The following is a 16,131-nucleotide window of genomic DNA, read 5'->3' as shown; positions in this document are numbered from 1 at the left end:
CAACATATTCCTTATTTAGGTGTTCTACTCCAGCCCATTTACTGAGTGACTATAAAAGCTTCTAGTTTTGAGTGGGGACCAGAGCAAGAGGAGGCTTTGCGAGACGTCCAGGCTGCTGTGCAAGCTTCTCTGCCACTTGGACCACATGATCCAGCAGATCCAATGGTGCTGGAAATGTCAGTGGCAAACAGAGATGCTATTTGGAGTCTTTGGCAGGCTCCTATAGGAGAATCACAAAGCAGGTCCTTAGGATTTTGGAGTAAAGCCTTACCATCCTCTGCAGATAACTACTTTCCTTTAGAGAAACGGCTTTTGGCCTGCTATTTGGCATTGGTAGAGACAGAATGGTTAACCATGGGCCACCAAGTTACCATGAGACCTGAGTTGTCTATCATTAGCTGGGTGTTGTCTGACGTGACAAGTGGTAAAGTTGGGCATGCACAGCAGCACTCAATCATAAAATAGAAATGGTATATATGAGATAGGGCTCAAGCTGGTCCTGAAGGCACAAGTAAGTTACATGAGGAAGTGGCCCAGATGCCCATTGCCCCCACTCCTGCCACATTACCTTCTCTTTCCCACCCACAGCTATGGTCTCTTGGGGAAGAGAAAACTTGGGCCTGGTTTACAGATGGTTCTGCATGATATGCAGGTACCACCTAAAAGTGGACAGCTACAGCACTGCAGCCCCTTTCTGGGATGTCCTTGAAGGACAGTGGTGAGGGGGAATCCTCCCAGTGGGCGGAACCTTGAGCAGTGCACCTGGTTGTTCATTTTTCTTGGAAGAAGAACTGGCCAGAGGTGCATTTGTATACTGATTCATGGGTTGTTGCTAATGGCTTGGATGGATGGTGTGCCGGTTTGAGTGTATTATGTCCCCCAGAAAAAGCCATATTCTTCAATGCAATCTTGTGGGGCAGACATAATAGTGGGGATTAAGTTGGAACGTTTGGATTAGTTATTTGCATGGAGATGCGCCCCACCCAACTCTAGATGATAACTGATGGGATATTTCCATGGAGGCATGGCCCCACCCATTCAGGGTGGGCCTTGATCAGTGGAGCCATATAAACGTGCTGACTCAAAGAGAAGGAAGTCAGTGCAGCTGTGAGTGACATTTTGAAGAGGAGCAAGCTTGCTAGAGAGGAACGTCCTGGGAGAAAGCCATTTTGAAACCAGAACTTTGGAGCAGACGCCAGCCACGTGCCTTCCCATCTAACAGAGGTTTTCCGGATGCCATTGGCCATCCTCCAGTGAAGGTACCCGATTACTCATGTGTTACCCTGGACACTTCATGGCCTTAAGACTGTAACTGTGTAGCCAAATAAATCCCCTTTTTATAAAAGCCAATCCATCTCTGGTGTTTTGCATTCCACAGCATTAGCAAACTAGAACAGATGGTCAGGGAATTGGAAGGAACAAGATTGGAAAATTGGTGACAAAGAAGTCTGGAAGAAGTATGTGGATAGACCTTTCTGAGTGGGGAAAAAAAAAATGAAGATATTTGCATACCATGTGAATGCTCACCAGAGGGTGACTTCAACAAAGAAAGGTTTTAATCAAATGGATAAGATAACCCTTTCTGTGAATACCAGTCAGCCTCTTTCCCCAGCCACTCCTGTCAGTGCTCAGTGGGCTCAAGAACAAAGTGGTCATGGTGTTAGGGATGGAGGTTACACATGGGCACAGAAACATGTACTTCCAATCACCAAAGATGATCTGACTGTAGCCATTGCTGAGTGCCCAATCTGTCAGCAGCAGAAACCCACACTCAGTCCCTGATATGGCACCATTCCCCAAGGTGATCAGCCTGCTACCTAGTGGCAAGTTGATTACAATGGACCACTTCTATCATGGAAGGGGCAGTGATTTGTTCTAACCAGAATAGACACATACTCTGGATATGGGTTTGCCTTCCCTGCGTGCAATGCTTCTGCCAAAACTACCATCTATGGGCTTATGGAATGCCTTATCCACCATGGTATTCCACACAGCATTGCTTTTGATCAAGGAACCAACCCACTTCACAGCAAATGAAGTGCGGAAATGGGCACATGCTCATGGGATTCTCTGGTCTTACCATGTCCCCCATCACCCACAGGCATCTGGGTTGGTAGAATGGTGGAATGGCCTTTTGAAGACTCAGTTACAGTGCCAACTAGGTGTCAATACCTTGCAGAGCTGGGGCAGTAGTTTCCAGGAGGCTGTGTATGCTCTGAATCAGCATTCACTATCTGGTGCTGTTACTCCCACAGTCAGGATTCCTGGGTCTGGGAAATGAGGGGTGGAAATGGGAGTGGAACCACTCACTATCACCCCTAGTGATACACTAGGAAAATTTCTGCTTCCTGTTCCAGCAGTCTTAAGCTCTGCTGGTCTACAAGTCTTAGTCCCAAAAGGAGGAACAATGATTCCATTGAACTGGCCACCTGGCCACTTTGGGCTTCTCATGCCTCTGAATCAACAGGCAAGGAAGGGGATTACTGTACTGGATGGAGTGACTGATCCTGAACATCAAGAGAATATAGGACTGCAACTACACAATGGAGGTAAAGAAGAGTTTTCTCAAAATACAGGCGACCTCCTAGGGTATCTCTTACTACTACATGCCCTGTGATTAAAGTCAATAGAAAACTGCAACAATCCAGTCCAAGCAGGTCTACCAATGGCCCCAAAACTTCAGGCATGAAGGTTTGGGTCACCCCACTAGGCAAAGAATGATAGCCAGTTGAAGTGCTTGCTCAGGGTAAAGGGAACATGGAATGGGTAGTGGAAGCAGGTAGTGATAAATATGAACTATGACCACATGAGCAGTTACAGAAACAAGGACTGTGATGACATTAATATTTCCTCCTTGTTTTGTTATGAGTATTTTTGTGTTTGTTCATAAAGCAAATATCTTTGTTTTCTTCTCTATGTTATTTCTTTATTAAATAAGTTGCATTATTCATGTTATAGTATTTAAGTTATAGGATATCAAATTTAAGAGTGAATATTACTCAAGGACTTGCACCCTATTCTGGAGAGATTTAGTGCATTTCTTGTTGTACATATGACAGCTGAGAATTGTTAGGTGAAACCTATGTCTATTATTGTGTTCCATTTAGAGATTAAGTATGGTTTAAGGAGATGTGTATAGGTGTCAAGTTGACAAGGGTAGGACTGTGATGGTTAGGTTCATGTGTCAACTTGGCCAGGTGGTGGCGCCAGGTTGCCTGGTCAAGAAAACACTGGCCTAACCATTACTGCAAGGACATTTCAGGGCTGGTTAATACACCAGAAGGCTGGTTTATTAAATCATAAGTCAACTAATTGCATGTGTGACTGATTACATCTATAATCAGCTAAGGGAGTGTCTTCTACAATGAAAGGATACAATCAGTTGGATTTAATCCAATCCTTTCTTTTAAGGGAGAAGAGAGAACTTTCATTTCTTCTTCAGCTAGCCAGCCTCTCCTGGGGAGTTCAAGGACTTTCATTGGAGCTGCCAGCTCATGAACTGCCCTACGGAATTTGGACTCATGCATCTACACAGTTGTGTGAGAAACTTTTATCTCATATTTACAGATATCTCCCATTGGTTCTGTTTCCCTAGAAAACCCTGACTAATACAGTATACAAGGTTGGTTCAATATAAGAAAATCAATTAATATAATACACCACATTAACAAAATGAAGGAAAAAACAAACAAACACCAAACACATGATCATTATTCACAATTGCCAAAACTTCGAAGCAAGCCAAGTGCCCATCAACTGATGAATGGAAAAACAAATGTGTTATATACATACAATGGAATATTATTCAACTGTAAAATGGAGTCCCAATACATGCAACAACATGGATGAACTTTGAAGGCCTCATGTTGAGTGACATAAGCCACTGTTTGAATCAATTAGAATAAACAAACTCATAGAGTCAGGATCTAGAATATATGTTACCAGGGGATGGGGTGGGGATAGGGAATGGGAAATTATGGCTTAAAATGTACAGGGTTCCTATTTGGAATGTTGTAAATGTTTTGGTAATAGATGGTGGTGATGGTAGCACAATGTTGCAACCGTAATTAGTGGCACTGAAATATGTATCTGAATATGATTAAAATGGGAAATGCTAGATTGTATATAAGGTAACAGAGTAAAAACATTTTAAAAAAATCCATGGAACTATACTATACAAATAGTAAACCCTAAGTTAAACATGGACTTGTATTAATAGTACAATTATAAACATATACTATTGTCTATTGTTACAAATGTTCCATACTGATACAAGGTGTTGGTGATGGAGTGGTATATGGGAATCCTGTATTTTATGTATGATTGTTCTGTAAAACCCACAACTTCTCTAAAAAAATAAAAAAAATAAAAATAATTAAAAGTAAAAATCAAAACCCTGGTAACTAGATAATGTTAGTTTGACATTCTGTCGTAAGAGTGTTCCTGTGAGAAGGAAGAAATCTGATATGATGATTATGGTGATGATGATGATGAAGATGATGGTGAGGTATAATACCTTGCATTCAATATTTATTCTCTATGATTTTACATTATTTCTCTGGCAACCAAAAAACAACCCATCCATTCCCCATAGGTCACACTGATTTATTCCTATACACTTTCAATAGAAGTAATTTGGATATGGTTCTTCAACATTAGCAGAATGAGGAATTTTGAATTTGAGCTGTCTGACCTTCTCATCTGATTAAATTTAGGATCACATTTCAATCAAGTGGCAGCACAAAGGATAGTTTAGTACAATACAGGGCTTGTGCAGAGTAGAAACTTGCCCTGCTTATATCATCCACTGGGCTTGTATCCATCATTTTGTCCTTTAGCTTTCTATTTCTCATTACAAGTTAAAGATAAAAAGTTAAATAAACAAAAGACAAAACTAAACATTTGCAACATAAGAAAAGCAGAGACAAACTACAATTGGTCAAATTTTCTTCCTTTGTTATGTGGCCTTCACTCATTTCATAATGTTTGTTTTAGTTTGCTAATGCTGGAGAATGCAAAACACCAGAGATGGATAGGCTTTTATAAAACAGGGGTTTATTTCACTACACAATTACAGTCTTAAGGCCACAAAGCATCCAGAAAACCTCTGTTAGCTGGGAAGGCAGCTGGCATCTGCTCCAAAGCTCCGGCCTCAAAACGGCTTTCTCCCAGGACGTTCCTTTCTAGCAAGCTTGCTTCTCTTCAAAACATCACTCCCAGCTGCACTCAGTTTTCTCTCTTTGAGTCAGCTCATTTATATAGCTCCACCAATCAAGGCCCACCCTGAATGGGTGGGGCCACACCTCCATGGGAACATCTCATCAAAATTATCTCCCACAGCTGGGTGGGGCACACTCCAAGCAAATCTAACCAGCACCAAAACTTCTGCCCCACACAAGACTACAAAGATAATGGCATTTGGGGGACACAATACACTCAAACCGGCACAATGTTTTTGACTTCACTGTCCACTCTTGGTGAACTATTCTCTCTTTATTTCCATGCTGGATGGAAGCCTTTATCCTTTGTAATAAACAACTTTCAGAGAGTGATTCTTCATGTCATTCAGACTTTTCTGCATTTACAGCACTAAAAATTAGAACTGATCTACAACTGAAAGACAAAAATGAGGTTTTAATTTTGTGTAGTGATTTACTGTTTAATTTACCAGGCTGTCATGACAAATGCCACACAATGGGTTGGCTTAAATAATAAGAATTTATTGGCCCATGGTTTTGAGGCTAGGAGAAGTCCAAAATTGAGGGATCAACAAGACAATGCTTTCTTCCCCAAATCTGTAACATCCTGCTGCTGGCTGTCAGAGATTGTTGGGGTTCTTTGGCTTGTATCCTTGCTTTGAGTCACACGACCATGTCTTGTGCTTTCTCTCTTTGGTTCCACTGACTTCTGACTTCCAGCTTCTCCCCGTGGCTTTCTCTCACTCCAGCTTCTGTTTCTTTATCTTTATAAGGCCTACAGTGATCCATATTAAGCGCCATCCACATTGAGTTGGCCACCCCTTTTCTAAAAATAACATCTTCAAGAAGTCCGATTTACAATGGGTTCACACCCACAGGGATATGAATTAAGATTAAGAACATGTCTAAATTGGGGAACAAAATTCAACCTACCACATTTATAGTCCATAAAAATGATTTTACAAAAAACTTATTTTATTTTTAAGTCTTTGACTTAAAGTAGCAGCAGAAACCTATATTTGAAAACTAGTAGGCTACCCAGAAAGGCACAAAAAACACCTTTACTGTATCCAGGTGGTAGATGAATCACAGTAGATAGTGGAATATAACAGCCTTATGTACTTCCTACACGGCCGACTAGAAGGAGTGAGTATAAGGCATGATCAAGAGGTTAATTGTGACTAAATCAATATCTACTATAAAAATCTATCTTTCTTATGTCTATATTAAAAGGAGAACAAATATAAATGAGGAGTGGAGTTTTGTGGGTATTTCTTACAATTTTGTGTGAAATTAGTAATTTTGATAATTGGGATTAAAAAAGTGAAGGAAGATTCAGCCAAATCTTTATTATAGATGCTTTTTCTTCCCTTATGTGATTTGTTTGAACTCATAATCATATATCAAAAGATTTGATTGTCTCAGAAGCAAGACCCACCTAGGTAGAAGAAAGTTTTGATTTCTTAAAATTTGTATCCCCAGTTAGATACAGTTTTGAAGTAATATTAGTTAGATCCCTGATCTGTCTTTGATTTTATGAGGGTAAAAAAAAACAAGTGATGCAAGACTCTGATTTTTGTTGCCTTAGGGAAGGGAGGTGTTAACATTGTTATGCTTCAATAGAAAGAAATCGAGTTGGCACTACATCCCACTGTAATTATGTCCTGATATGCAACTTTATCCCTCTTGCTTTCCCCAGTATGGGAACAATGGGGAAAAACTGTACTCTTAAGAGGAGCCACACTTTCAAAGGAACTATTGCTATCATGCCTAATATAGTGAAACTCATCCATGGTATGCACACCTAGACTTAAGAGTCTTCTATTCTGAACACTGGGATGGAGAATTGGGGAGTTACGCAATTTCGGTAATTTCTATCTTTTGTTTTAAATATTCACGTGCAATTATATTAATTATGCCCAATTAAACAAGGCTTATCTCAGGTGAACAATTATGATGGCTATAAAAAATTAAAATAGAGTAATAACTATTATTTTAGAGTCAAACTGTAATTTCACAACAGAAGAGAAACAGAAAAGTTGTAAGTATGGTTTGCTAGATAGCTGGAAGTGGTATGTCACCCCCTACATCATTCTCCTGAGGAAAGTGGCAAATATTTTTGCATATATGCTTCCATGCTTTCATGCTTTGTATCATGCTTTGTTGCATTCCCCCCAAACAATGATCAAGGCTCTTACAAAGGCAACCATATATAACCTGGAAATTATGACCTATAAATTATGTTGTAACTTTATGTGAGAGCTCCACTTAGAGTTATTGCATATTGAATAGATTAAATAGTGATTATTAAATAGTGATTAACCAAACTGATTATATTCTTTTGCTGAGCATTGATTATTGCAGGTACAGAGTTGGGAAGGAACAGAATGGGGGGTAGGGGGAAGGAATAAAGGAGAATAATAGAATCAACAATTTCGAGGATTTGGTAAGGAACAAAGGAATAACTGCTTCTGAATGTCAAAAAAAATGTAACAGGCACTGATTCCTAAGGATACTGAATTTCCTAAAAGAGAATCTCCCCCACCTGCCTTCTCTCCCCATCCTGCTTCATCTATGAAGCCTAAAATAAGAAAAGCAATGATGGCTTTTTTTTTCTCTTAACATTTTTGAGTATCCTTGCAATAAATCTTCATCATATGAGAGGCTGCTCATGCTCCCTACCTCCTGAATGAACCTAATCAATCAGTAAATAAATGTTCCCACAGAATATAGAGATTAATTTAGGTTGTGATTCATATCAATACTCACAGATTACAATTGATTTTCTATTGTTAATTCTGAACAATATAGAACAAATGAATGTTACAGAAATAAATGGTTTCTTGGAGAAAATGTCCATGGTGCTGGGTAATGGTGGTATTAGTTCTTCCTGGCATGGGATGGGGAAGGAGCCCTGAGCAGAAGAGCACATACTTGAACCCATTGTGTTTTTAAGAATTAGTAAAAGTATTTTATCATGAGAGTTAGGGAGAAATCGAATCCCACAATCAGAGGAAAATGAGCAGAGTTTGAAGGCATATGAATGAACAGCTGAAAACCTTTGTAGAGAGACTAGACAACCAAGGTTTGAAATTTATAAAGAGAGTAACACCAGTTCAATAAGTAAAATTAGTATCAAACACTTATAGCCTTCCAAAAAGTAATGGCTTACTCAGATCGTATTCTACCATGTACTGGTACAAGAGGTATTATTCAGGGGATACCAAATTCTGCCTTGTATAAATTCTATGTGAGACCTTGTTTTTCTAAGCAAAGTAGTCTTTAAACATTAGGAATATCCTATAAGCACTGAAGTATGAACTATTTTAACAATTTGATGTATAATGTTACTCAGGATTCTTTCATATGTATGTGAAAAAAAAACCAGTTGAAACTAATTTAATCTTCATAAAAAGGTGTAATGATGAATTTGTTGGCTTATATAACTGGCAACTCCAGGGCTAGATCTGCAGGCTTGTCAAAAAGAAGAAATTTATGAAATTTCTTTAGTATTTTACTAGCCATCAGTGAAAGATGAATGAATTGGGGAGTCACTTCAGCAAGAAGAAACTGAGATTTGGAGTCAAGAAAGGGAAGTGATAACTAATTTGTCAAAAGTTTGCTACCAGAGGGAAATTTAGGAGTTCCCTATAGGCATATTTTATATTTGTTGATATTTCATTTAGCTTAAATAAAAGAAAAATACAATTTTATTTTAAAAGAGATTGCATGTGGGTATTCTATATTTGAAATTTATGCATCTTTATGTTAAGTTCATAATAACTTACATTGTTTTGCCTCCCTGTTTTAATAATTATTTCAACTATAAAGCAAGAACTCTGGACTTTTTATGTCATTGATTTAGTTTTAGTTTAGTTTAGTTTACATATTTATTATTTTTAAAATATGCTGGTACTAGAAGCATCTTTAGCAGATAGCTGTGGATTTGTACCAAAGCTTTCTTGTAGCCATCTTGAAGCTATTAAATGGTAACAGTTTCATTGGAAAACAAATACCATAGGAGAAGCAAAAATCACATTTCTATAAGGCAATTTTTCTTCTTTCCTTACTACTCCTTTGGAATATAGGTAAAAATTTTAGAATACAACAGAATGAATGTAGAGGTACCTATTCCAGGATATTACAAATAATAATACAGAACACTTGTACCAGTTTGTATATATTATGTCCCCCAGAAAAAGACATGTTCTTTGATGAAATCTTGTGGGGGCAGACATATTAGTGTTGATTAAGTTGGAACATTTGGATTAGGTTGTTTCCGTGGAGATGTGTCCCATCCAACTGTAGGTGATAACTCTGATTGGATAATTTCCATGGAGGTGTGGCCACGCCCATTCAGTGTGGGCCATGATTAGTTTACTAGAGCACTGTATAAGCTCAGACAGAAGGAGCGAGCTTGCTACAGCCAGGAGGGATACTTTGAAGAATGCACATGAGTTGAGAGACAAGCTGCAGATGAGAGACAGTTGAAGATGGCCGTTGAAAGGAGACTGTTGCTCTGGAGAAGCTAAGAGAGGACAAATGCCCTAAGAGCAACTGAGAGTGACATTTTGAAGAGGAGCTGCAGCCTAGAGAGGAACATCCTGGGAGAAAGCCATTTTGAAACCAGAACTTGGAGCAGACACCAGCCATGTGCCTTCCCAGCTAACAGAGGCTTTCCAGATGTCATTGGCCATCCTTCAGTGAAGATACTCTATTGATGCATTACCTTGGACACTTTATGGCCTTAAGACTATAACTGTGTAATGAAATAAGCCCCCTTTAAAAAAGCCAATCCATTTCTGGTATTTTGCATTCTGGCAGCATTAGCAAACTAGAACAACACTTTTCAAGAAGATTGAGGAAAATTGTTATAAATGAAGAAAGGTATGATTAGTACCAAGATTGAATGAATAATCCTGTGTTTTAAAAAATAAGCAGGGAATAAGTTGCATTGTGACACTGGATCCCAGAGGATGGATTTAAGAGACGTCTAACAAATTACATTGGAATTTCCAGGCTGGTCAAACTGATGTAGGTGATGCTAGATGATTACACACAACTGAGCAATTTAGTGGGTAACAAATGTAAGAGTAAAAGGTGATTGTAATCACCTATCAGGTACCAAGCTATTACATTTCTGAGAAGAGGAAACTAAGAAAGGCTTAAGTTTAAAGCCAGAGGCCATTGACAGGAAGGCCTAAGATCTGTCAGATAAAGATCTGACATTTAGTGTTGTGTTCCAAAAAATGCTGGAGAATTTATCTTATAGTGCTTTAACACTTTTTCCTCACTAGATTTCAGGAGATGTATCAAAGTTTTAATAAAACTGGGGAGCCTTAGAATAACTTTGCTCATCAGTACAACAGAATAAATGATTTTAATTTACATCATGAATTTTCAGAAGCAATTAAAAGAGAAATTGTCAGAGAAAACAAGAAAAAGATGGCATTAATAGATTTGCAGTTTATCTCAATAAAAATATTTCGTGAAGAATTTTAAAGTGTATACAAGTTAAACTAGCATGACATATTAAGTGGATTCACAGATCTGGGAAGGACTACATCTCTCACAGAAGCCCCCTCTATCTTAAGCCACCTCTTTACAGTATCCCCTAAGCTTCTTGTACAATTTCATGTGACCTTTAGCTAGATCTCACCTCTTCTAGGCAACCACTTTTTTCTTTTTTTTAATTTTCTCTTGGGTTGTGTCTCAATAAAGACTTTGGTATAATTAAACAGGACTTACAGGGAAAAGAGGATGCAAGCATGCTAATGAGATTTTAAAAGAAATACTTTGGGATTTATCAGTTCAGTAGCTAAATGATTGATGAGAAAGATTTCACTAATGGAAAATTAGATTTAAGTGTATTTTCAAAGTCCAATTATATTTAGTCAATTTGTCGTAATTAAAAATAAACAAATGATCTAAGATTTCTTTGGTTTTATATGTAAGCTAATTATTAATCAAATGTAATTCACTATAGCATTCTAAAGGTGGACATATTTTTACATGCCATTCTTCATATAAACAAACTAATATACATGATGGTAAAAGACAGTATGCAATTTTGACTCTGAAGTGATTCTCAGTATGTATGTACACAGAATAGTATTAAGTACTCATTTCAGAAAAATCTTGGGCCAAAAAAAAACCACTTTAATTTATACCACCAAAAAGATAAGAATATATTATTTAACATTTTATATGTCCTTTAGAATTTATCTTTTCATTGCATTTGTATTCATTTTTAATACCTTTGTACAACCACTATATTCAAGTATTTTTATATCTTAACACCATTAACTTTTATTGAGAGCTTTCTGGGTGACACGTTTTGTATATCCTATGGACTTGAAATGATTGAAGACTAAAATGATCTAATTAACTGCCTATTTCTTTTAGCGAGAATGACAATACATGGAACATAATTTTTCAAAGAAAATACTTTTTTTCCTGCCAGCTTTGGATAATTTACCTATACTCTCTGAAGTTCTATTTTCTTATATGTAAGATGGAGATAATGTTAACTAGGCCACACAACTCTTGACTGATTAGAATTAAAACAAGCCTTCAGTTAACATTATCATCCCTGTTTGATGTGGAAGTTTCTTCTATTCAATCTCTAGTTCTAACCCACGAGTTGCATTTCTTTTACTTAAATCATTGTACTTTGACCTTTTTGTTTTTACTTCACTAAGATGTATCTTTTCTTAACCTATCATCCTACTCACGCTTTCTATTAAAAGCTCTATTTAATAAGCTCAGTAGTATAAAGAATAGTCTCTCTTTCAATAATCAGGAACTTTTTTAATAGAGCACATCTTCCCCATATAATTACATTTATTTATTTATAAAATGACTTACTAAATAACAGGCTTTATTTTTTTAAAAAAATCTTTGCTTAACACTTTAACTAAAGTCTGACTCTAATTCTAGTTTCTTTAAAAATTTGTGTTTCTCAATGCTCAAAAAGGTAAATATCTTTTTTTATCTAAGAAATATATCTAATCTAAGTGGAAGAATCATATCAGTAGCTGTTCAAATTTTATCTTAATAGGCATTGTCCAATCACATCCAATGTTTCAGACTTATTTTGGTTGAAATTTCACAAAAATTCAATTTTTTTGTTTTAATTTCACCAGAAAATTTATATATTTCTTGTTATAAATCAATTGTTTCATTTTCAAATGAATCACAACATAATGCATTTTTATATTTTTAGAAATGGCTTCATAACCCACTGACAGTTTTTTGGAAGATTCTTCTAACAAGTTAGGAATTTCTGTTTCCAGGGTTTATGTTTGTTCATTTAGTTTTTAAATGTACACATACAGGTTTATATAATGGGTAGTACACTTGTGTCATTGCCAACAACTAAATAATATAAGAAAGGGAAAAAAATTCCAAATATCTTTTTCTAAACACTATTTACCATGCAAAAATTTGTTTTCAAGAGAATTTATCTTCTCACTCTTTTTAAAAATATTACATTTTCCTTAGTTAGATTAAATGTGGGGTTTTTCTGTTCAAGAGCTGATGAGTAGTAATATACAACTGATACTGTATTACCATATTCCTGTTTATTAGCATACTGCTGATATGCCAACAACTTTTTATCTTTTTTTAATAAAGAAAAAATGTGAAGTCTACAAGCTTTATAACCCTTTTGTGTACTTTTACACCAGATAACTAAACTTCTCTGTGGAAAAAAAAGCATATTTTCTTGCTTACTCCTTACCTTTTTGCAAATTACTATAGACATTTGACTATATTTCAAAGGTATGTGACTTTATAAAATTAGGCATATCAATGACATCTAATAACATATATGCATTTTGTGGTAACTTTGTGCAGTAACTAACCTATGAATAACACAATAAATGAATTTCAAATGAAATATTATCATTAAACAGAGTAGCTATAAATCCAAATTTTAAGTAGTTTTCTAGACAATTTTGAATTTTTTGAAGAACTTCATTTTATATCAAATTAAATCATATTATTTTCTTGGGAATATAAATTAAGTGACTGTCAATGCTGTCATTTTCTTTCAGTTTGCTTAGGCTTGTATAATTGCCATTATCTCCATCTAAATTTTGGGGGGCAGGCAGAAACTTTTAACTTATCACTGCTTCTTATCACTGTTGTGAGGGTTAGTTTGGTAAAGCTAAATACAACATTCTGTAAATCTATTAACTGGGAACACATAGACTTCAATAAATTGCAATAAAATAAAAGTGAACAGTAAAGTTCTTAGTGCTTGCCTGCTGTAAAATTACTAAGCTCTTTTTTCAGGATGCATTATGTGGCCATCTGATGTGAAATTAAAGAAGACAACCAGTTTCAATTCATATATTAAATATTAGCAAAGCTTAATTTCCTTCTTTTTTGTAAAAATTATTATAAATATCAGTTGTAATATTTTCCTGCTCTCCAATGCATCATAAATGAATGGTCTCTTGTGCATTCACCCCTCTTTGGTGGCCACGTATCTAGAAGAGAGATTTGAGTGAATGTTGAGATTGTGTCACTTTCGCAAGGAGCAATAGCTTTTGCCTTTGCTAGGGGCTACTGAAACACCTTTTTTTTTTAAATTTATGGATAGATTGCAAAGTAATTTTGATTGCATCTACCTTTTTTTTTTACTTGACTAGAAACACACACAGAGATTGCCAATACAAGGAAAGCAACACGAGGTAGGTGGGTGTGTATTTATGTAGCACACAACACAATGTGGGTGCTTGATAAATGTTAAGTGATGGTTACAATAATTGTCAATTTAATTAGAAGTGATACTATTTTCACCCACATATTGTTCAAACATTCAAGTGTCTCTTAGGAACGAAAAAATCTGTAGAAGTTTACTTTTATTTCATTCTGAAGGGAAATGTCAACAGGATGTTCAAGGTTTTGGTGATGATCTGTCTTTGCTGTGGCTATAATACTGTTTTAGTTATGTTGAGAAACGTATAAAATTAAAGATTGTCTTTTATAATGGCCATGCATTTTTAAGTAATTGTGAGGGACTATGGTCACTCTTGCAGAGTGAAGAAACAAGGGAATCTTGCAGAATCTTCTGGACAAAAGATGAGACATCATCTTTTAATTGCAAAGATTTAGTTATTACCAATTTCTTTAAGTAATGCAAGAAACACATTCATTCAGGCAATTAAAATATATTTTTGTTGACTGGCTAGATTGCTCCCAATACTAATGATGATGATGGTGGTGGTGGTATTATAGTACATAAGAGAATACATACATAAAAGAATGTAGAACAGTTTCTGGGATGTTGTAATATGCAATAAATGTTTGCTGTCATTTTATGGCTTGTTTGTATACATTCTTTGATTTGATCTAAACAACATCACTATAGCATTGTGGAAAGGTAATTATAATTTTATAACAAAATAAATCGAGTTTTAGGTACTAAATTCCATAATTTGCTTCGAAGTATCTTGCTCTGAATAGTATTCTGAAGTTCCAGTAATATTCTAAAGTGCAAAATTTTACTTTTATTTGCTTTTTATCAAACACAATTTCACTCTAAACTTAGACCACAGAAGAAACAATTTTACAAATGACAACAAATTGTGGTTTAACAATGTGTCCTAACTATTGGATATTAATCAGCAGTTTATTTTTTACCCGGTGAGCTAATTGCATTATTCCTGTGCTACTTTCAATCAGTGCAAATTTGTTTTGAATTCTGATAGGCAAATTCTATGATTATCTTTTACAATATGTTATCTGAGTATTTTTGGTATAGAACTGATTAAAAATATTTTGCTATATATGGCAGAGTATTTTATTTTATTCTCATCTTTATTATCTTCTGTGTTATTTTTATAATGGGGAATATAGATTTTTACTCAGGATGAGTGGAAGAGAATGAACTCTACTGAACAGTTCTTTGAGGAATTTGGTTTGAACATGAAAAAATCAGGTATCAGTTAATTCAAAGAGGGATTTTTTCTATCTAGGAAAATTGAAGGGAAAACATATATTATAAAATGATTGCAAAGATGATGGTAAGGAGGAGGGAGAAAAGGCATGTGTCTTAGTTGGAAAAGGAGAGTTAAGGAGAGGGTGCCATGATTGTAAGTCGTGTCTGACGATGTTTTACAAAGTGAGTAGAAGGGAAGATTTACTACATGAGAGATACTGAGTTGAGATTTTTTAAATTGTATATTGAGAAACAGTAACATAATAAAATAGAAACTGTATAGTTCTTTGTACTTCCACATCATTTTAAAATCTGATCCAGCATTTGTAGTTGATAAGAGAAGGATTAGGGATTTTTCTCCCCATTTTATAACTGGAAACACTGAGACTCACAAAGGGTGAAACTTTTACAAGATCACACTACTTGTGAAATTAAAACTAGGCCTAGATTTTCAAGACTAATGCAATGCTCCTTCTAGGAGGCAGGGAGGTGTGTGCCTCCTTGAAGAAGGAGAACTCTTGTCTTTGTTCCAAATTGGGATGTTAGGGGCAAGTCTGGACTCCTAGTCCTTTTATAATCCCTGGTGTATAGAATAGGGCAGAAGCTGATATGAAGATAATCAAAGAAATAAACGGTCAATTTATTCAGTTTGGCAATTTGTAAACAATTTCTTAAAGTAGATTAACATGTATAATTTATATTTATACTGATAACTTTAAGAAAGAAAGAAAATAAGCTTTTACAGCTTTAGCAATTTTTATTCCTCTCTACTTCTCTTCCTCATATGTCATCTTACCTTGAAAATCAATAAAAGGATTCTCTTTTAAATCCATTTATGTTCAGATACAACTCCGAATTCAACAAGTGCTTCAAAAAGACAAACTAACCTAGTTTCTAGACCCCATGAATTTGGTCTGCTGGATATAGATGCCATTTTAGATTCTTGTATGTCCAAAAGCTTATTTCTGAACACAGTTTCTCTTT

Source organism: Choloepus didactylus, chromosome 12, assembly GCF_015220235.1.
Source record: "Choloepus didactylus isolate mChoDid1 chromosome 12, mChoDid1.pri, whole genome shotgun sequence".
NCBI lineage: Eukaryota > Metazoa > Chordata > Mammalia > Pilosa > Megalonychidae > Choloepus > Choloepus didactylus.
Note: the sequence above shows the minus strand (reverse complement) of the source record.